This window comes from Mastomys coucha, unplaced genomic scaffold (genome assembly GCF_008632895.1).
Source record: "Mastomys coucha isolate ucsf_1 unplaced genomic scaffold, UCSF_Mcou_1 pScaffold10, whole genome shotgun sequence".
NCBI classification, from domain to species: domain Eukaryota; kingdom Metazoa; phylum Chordata; class Mammalia; order Rodentia; family Muridae; genus Mastomys; species Mastomys coucha.
Genome location: NW_022196892.1, coordinates 2,547,313 through 2,553,312, shown reverse-complemented (window position 1 = coordinate 2,553,312; position 6,000 = coordinate 2,547,313). Strand labels below are relative to the sequence as shown.

The 6,000-nt window shown below is 38.6% G+C and overlaps 1 protein-coding gene across 16 annotated transcripts in view; it reads left to right on the top strand.

Annotated features, from left to right (window-relative positions):
- Positions 1-6,000, top strand: part of Fhit (fragile histidine triad diadenosine triphosphatase) — a 1,878,988-nt gene that overhangs the window by 1,151,295 nt on the left and 721,693 nt on the right. The window lies entirely within an intron of this gene.

The window sequence follows — 6,000 nt, the reverse complement described above, 5'->3', positions numbered from 1 at the left end:
CACCACCCCCGACTGCCGCCCCCTACTCTCTACCCCACCCAACTTAGCGTCAGACACGCCATTGGGAACAGCCAGCTCTACATCCTGGGCGCGGTTTGCGTCTGACCTCACAGCACAGTGGCCAGACACGCACAGCCGCAAGCCTCAGCCAACGGCTACCCGCCGCGCGCACACACCTAGAAAATTGTTTTCATTAAGCATCCTTTCTTAGAAGCTTCAGATTTGACAACTTGTGAAATATAAATGTATTGTATGATCAGGTTTAATATTTCATACATACACACACCCAGACACTATTCTCACGGTTTCTGAGCTGGGGCTAGAACTCACTGATAAAATGCCTATCTAGGGAATGCAAAGCTCTAGCTATGAACCCCAGCACTGTGAAAGTAAATTAACAAATGAAATTAGGAAAAGGGTAAGAGCCAGAGGACTAGAACAGATGCTGTGAGACACTATCTTCTAAAAAGATACAAGGTGGAGGTGATCCGGGAGGACTTGGGGGAAGATTATGATCAAAGAATGTTTGCAATTCTCTAAGAATTAATATCTATATATCTTTATCTCTAGCTATTTATCTACATATCTATATCTATATCCCTCTCTATCTATTTCTATCTATCTATCTATCTATCTATCTATCTATCTATCTATCTATCTATCTATCAGATTCTAAATAAGATATGGGACTAGGAATAAAGTTGCCTAGCATGCACGAGACTATGGTTCACAACTTTTTACAGCAAATTAATAATGATAATAATTAGAGTATTGATTGAGTGGTTTGTACTTCTTGGGTTAGGGAATGACCTGAAGAAAGTGTACCCTGCTAATCACCATGTGTGTGTGGTTCCTTCCGCTTCCTTCACTCTTTATGTCATAACTTTAGTCATGGAAGACTCTGGACTCATACAGTAATGCACACAACTGACAGTAGACAACCATGCTGCCTGGAATTCTCTATTAAGAATATTATTTTTTTTATCCTTTCCTGTTCACAGTGTTTCCCATGTAACTCTGTGTACTTTAGTGCCACATCAGGATCAATTACACTGTGGTGCTGAGAAAATTAGGAACCATTATCTCCTGCTTCAGAAAAGCAAGTAACATTTTTAAGCTTGGAAGTCACCATTGAAACTGTCAATAAGTGCTTTGTCGAATGAACAAATGAAGAGGTGAAAGTAAAACAAATAAAAGTAAATTTGTAGCTCTTTAGACCATTTCCAACATCAGTCACTGCCCCTCCAAGTCTCGCTGTGAGTCTGCTGCCATGGTGGGCAATGAGCAGGGATGTACTGCTTAATTGGGGCATCTATCTGGATAACAAGCTTTCACTGGGTCTTTAATGATGGAGTGGGGCTGCTGGGTAGAAATTCCCAAAGCCTGCAACACTGGCGCCTTCACATCCGCTCAAAAGAAAAAGAGAGGAGCTGCTGCACAAGCGACTTCAGCAAAATACAAGGTCTTCTCAGATCGATAACCACCAAACAACAGCAGCAATTGATAAGTTAAGCTGTGATAAGTCACATTGCACCTGAGAGTTCCCATGACAGATGTGACTCACAAGTTCATCACACTGTACCTCACATGAGGAAGAAATCAGATAAAGTAGCACACTGTTTATTTTCTTCAGTTAGCTGAGAGTATGTGGACCATCACCTATTTACACATGTTAAATATAGACTCTAAACATGAAAGTATGATGCATGTATGGAGACAGTGATGAAGTGCTCTAGTTAGTACGACATTAGTAAGTAAAGAAGTGAAAATAAAACTCAACAGTAATAAATCCCAAAGTTCCTTATAAAACAACAATCTCCCACCAAAACAAACAAACAAAAAAACCCACAATTGAGGTAACCAGAAAATGCTATGATCTTGAATATCATTAGGAATTACATTAGGAAATTTATTCTAATTCTAGATAAAAATGACAAAAGGTAAGAGTGGGCTTTGAGCAATAACATGCATACTATGCATGGCAAGAAATTAATAATGAGAGCAAATTAATAATGTCCTCACAATGGGAACAGGTATATCATGCATGGTCTCATGGGCCACATTTTAGCTTCAGATTCAGGCTTAGAAACTCCTCCATTAGGCTAGTCGCTCTTTTCCTGATACATGTCCCACACAAAAATTTAGAACTCTCATCAAGAATTAGTGTGGTGTGCTGTACTGGAACCTTGCTGTGGTTTTGCCTGAACCCTGTCTCCAGCATTTACAAAAGTGTCTTGTGGGGTGTGGTTAAGTGTTGCATCTTCAAGAGTCACTTTCTTTGTATGAGATGGTTTTCTTGACAAAAAGAAAATTTCATAATACTTGTGCCCAACAGAGTCAATACTTGAAATAATTGATAGCTATTTGTGTAAATGGTTAAATAAATAATAATAAATAAAAAAAGAAAAAATAGGAATAAATACAGGTTGAAGTAGGGTTATTTGGTAGATATGAAAGGCATAGTGCATGCTCATGTTAATTTCTTCATCTTGGGGCTGTGGGTGGGTATATTCATGTGTGTGATTTGCTTTATCCTATGTTTTCTTTGTGGGGTTGGGACTCTGTAGCTACCACAGCTAGAGAATGCATTCTTGATGCCTCACATGGCAGATTCCTGTTATTCTTTCCCATCATCTCAAGAATGTGGTGGTTATTATGCATTGTCAGCCTGACAGAATCTAAGGCTATCTGAGAGATAGGCCTCTGAGCATGCCTGTGGGTCCGTATCCTGATTAAGTAAACCAGGGTGGGAAGAACAACCCACTCCGAGTGCTACTGTTCTTGATGAGATTCTGAACTGTGTTCAAGGACAAAGAGAGGTGAGGGGCAGCATGCGGTCATCCATCTCTGCTTCCTGATTGTAGATGTAATGGGGACATCTGCTCCAAGCTTCACCTGCCATGGCTCCTATCAATTCCCAACCATGTTATCTATACCTTAAAGTGTAAGACAAACCCTTTCTCCTTAAGTTGCTCTTGTCAGAGAAATCTATCCCAACAATTAGGAAAGAAACTAAGACAGGAATGTTCATGATATGATAGTTGTTTCAACTCATGTCAAAACCCAGGAGCTCCTATGAGTAGCAAGAAAAGAAAACTATGTGTTCTGATTTAAGGTGGAGATGTAGTAGGAGAGCTGGGCCACACCTGCTGTACTATTTTCCTTTATTGCTGCCAAAGCTGGAATTTACAGCTCAGTGCAATGAACTTCAAGCTAATGATATCAATCCAAATGTGAAAGCTATATTTCCAAATATTATGGTTTTAGCACTATTGGATAATTACTATATTTTCATGTTTCATTTACATGTCTCATTTATCTTAGTCAAACCATATATGCATATAATGACCAGAAAGAAAGATGAGAAGAGAAATATATCTTCCAATTACTCTCTGCCTGATGACCTACTATGCTCTTGTCTTCTAAACAGTGAATTTTCCTTTACCTTTTCGCAAAAGAACTTATGCATCTTGTCAACTTGCCATCTGTGTGACACAGATCCCTTACAGTCTCTCCTTATTGCCACAGCCTTATGTACATTCTTCAGACCTTACTGAGCTTGACTCATGCTGAGTCTTGAAGCAGAGGCTTGACCTGCCTCTTGGCTCTACATATAGCTTTGTATTGGGAAACCAAATGCATGTTTAACCTAATTGCTGATGTATGGGCTTCCCTGTATATTTTATTGTTTTGTTAGTGATGGGTTTCACTTCTACTGAGATATATCTGTAGAGCTAGATGAACCCTTATATATTTGAGCATAATTTTGTAATTCTTAAAGGGGTAAGGAGTTTTTAAATTTTCCATACTGAGACTAGGTTGGCAAGTGTCCAACATACAAAAGTTTTGCTCCTGACAACCAGGGACTAAAAGCTTCCTTCTTCCTCTCTTTTCCCTAGTTTCACTTCACGACCTCTCCGTGGATTTATCAACCATTTGAATGACAGGTCTGTGATGTGAAACTGAGTTGCTACCCTTTGTTAGTCTCAATAAAAATAATCAGGTGCCATTAAGAGAGCTTGGGTTAAGTTAGTGTTTGCCTTACCCAAAAGAATTTGGATTCTCCCTGCACCTAATTTGTGAAATCTTGTATGGTAGAGTGATGGAGCTAGGGTATATCATTCTTCTTAAGTGGTAAGGTTTCTCCATTTTAACTGTGTTTGATCTTGTCTACTAATTGTCAGAATGAGACAGGCTATTGCACAGTGATACCCTCCGTTTATAAAAACCAAACTGCAGCTGTCTTGAGATACCCATTTCCCACCTCTCATGGAATGTAAAGTGTTCTCCAGGCACACTGCAGGTTTGTGAGGGTGTATTTTCTTTTTCCACTTCAGTTTCTCTTCAGTTTTCAATAACATGCCCCTGTTGGGCACTTTTGTTGCCTATTTCTTTTCTTTACTTCTCTTACTTCTCTTTCACCTTCTTTTCATATCTTTTTTTTTGTGTAGTTTTGTGACAAGAGAAAAGATGTTCGATGTTAGACCATTTTGCATCCATGTTGTATGATGTTTCTACTCTCCATCCTTCATCCTTACCCTTCTTGCCACCTTGAAAATGTCTTAGCTTTTTCTCTAATGCTCTTATGACCACTGATGTCTTTGCCTCCAGTATTTAACTGTGATATACTTCAAAAGGCAAGCTTTTCAATCAAATTTCTTCTCCAAGAGAATTTTTAAAAACAAACCAGCAATAAAGCTTCTGTTTCATTATCATTCTTTAAATATGTTATCATTCTTTAAATCACAGAATGGCCCTTGTGAAGGCCATGTCCCAGAGTTCTTTTCTGTTTCAATTGGCTAGAGTTTGGTTCTGAGCTATATAGTAGAGGAATGTGGAATGTCTTCTTAAGGTAAATTCATTTTTTTATAAAAGAAAGAATATTATATTTCATTAAAAATGCTTTTTTTCCCCTTCTAGTGTAAGGTAAGAAACTCACCTTTTGATTTTTTTTTTTCTGTCAGTGATTTAGTGGAGAGGGTGCTGCACCTTTATGGGATGTTTTTAAACATTGTAAAGACAAGCATCAATCACCTAGCATGATGTTGCAATCTTAAAGATAACTTCATTTTTAAATTATTATTATTATTATTGTTGTATTTGTTATTGCAGTTTAGAAATAAAAGTCTCTCTTGTTTGTCTTCCGTTTTCTGAGTTCCCCATTGAGACTCTCATTTTTCTCACTCTCCTATGCCAGACCTGCTGCCCGTTCTGGTTAAAACCTGTTTCTAGTGTGGTTTGTGCCTGTGTGTGTATGATTTTCTGTCTGCCTTTCCCCCCAGATGACATATCCATTCATTTAAAAGAAAACATCATGTGTTTTGTAGCATCTGATCAGAATAACAGTGAAAAATTCATTTAAAATTAATGCTTTGAGCAAAGAACCTTCTCTGTTTACTTGCCTTGCAATATTTTAATATTTAAGATGCTATGATGAAAAACTTGTGGAAGAAAAATCTCCTGGTGTGATCTGGTTGCCTAACAATTTACACTCAGCTGTAATATTTTATTTGCTATAATTACTCTCTGACAAAACAGAGAATTGAAATGCGAAACTACAAAATGCCTTCTGTTTGCATCTTATTTCAGAATAGAGGGGGAAAACTCATTCTTGGGGGATGGAACATGAAATAGGAAAGTAACCTTCATCAGACACACCCTCCTCTAAGCCAACAGGCACATAGTAGGATTTAAACCAAAGGAAGCCATCGGCTGCCAAAGAACATTTTCAGAGGCTGTGTGATGTGGACTTGGGGTTGGATGCAGGGCAGAGACATGGCCTATTGTCTCTCTCTCTCCAAAGTCTCCTTTTTCATAAGTGACTTTTCCTAAGTCCTTCCTCCACGTAGCATCTGTGTGTCTGCTTTCAGACCATTGACGCTGCTTTCATGAAAGGTGTCGTTCAAGGGGACTCTTGTGAAACAATGCCCAGTACTGCTACCTTTTCCTCCTCTTGTTATTTGTAGTTTTTGAAAGACACAGGATTTAGTGCAATCGTGG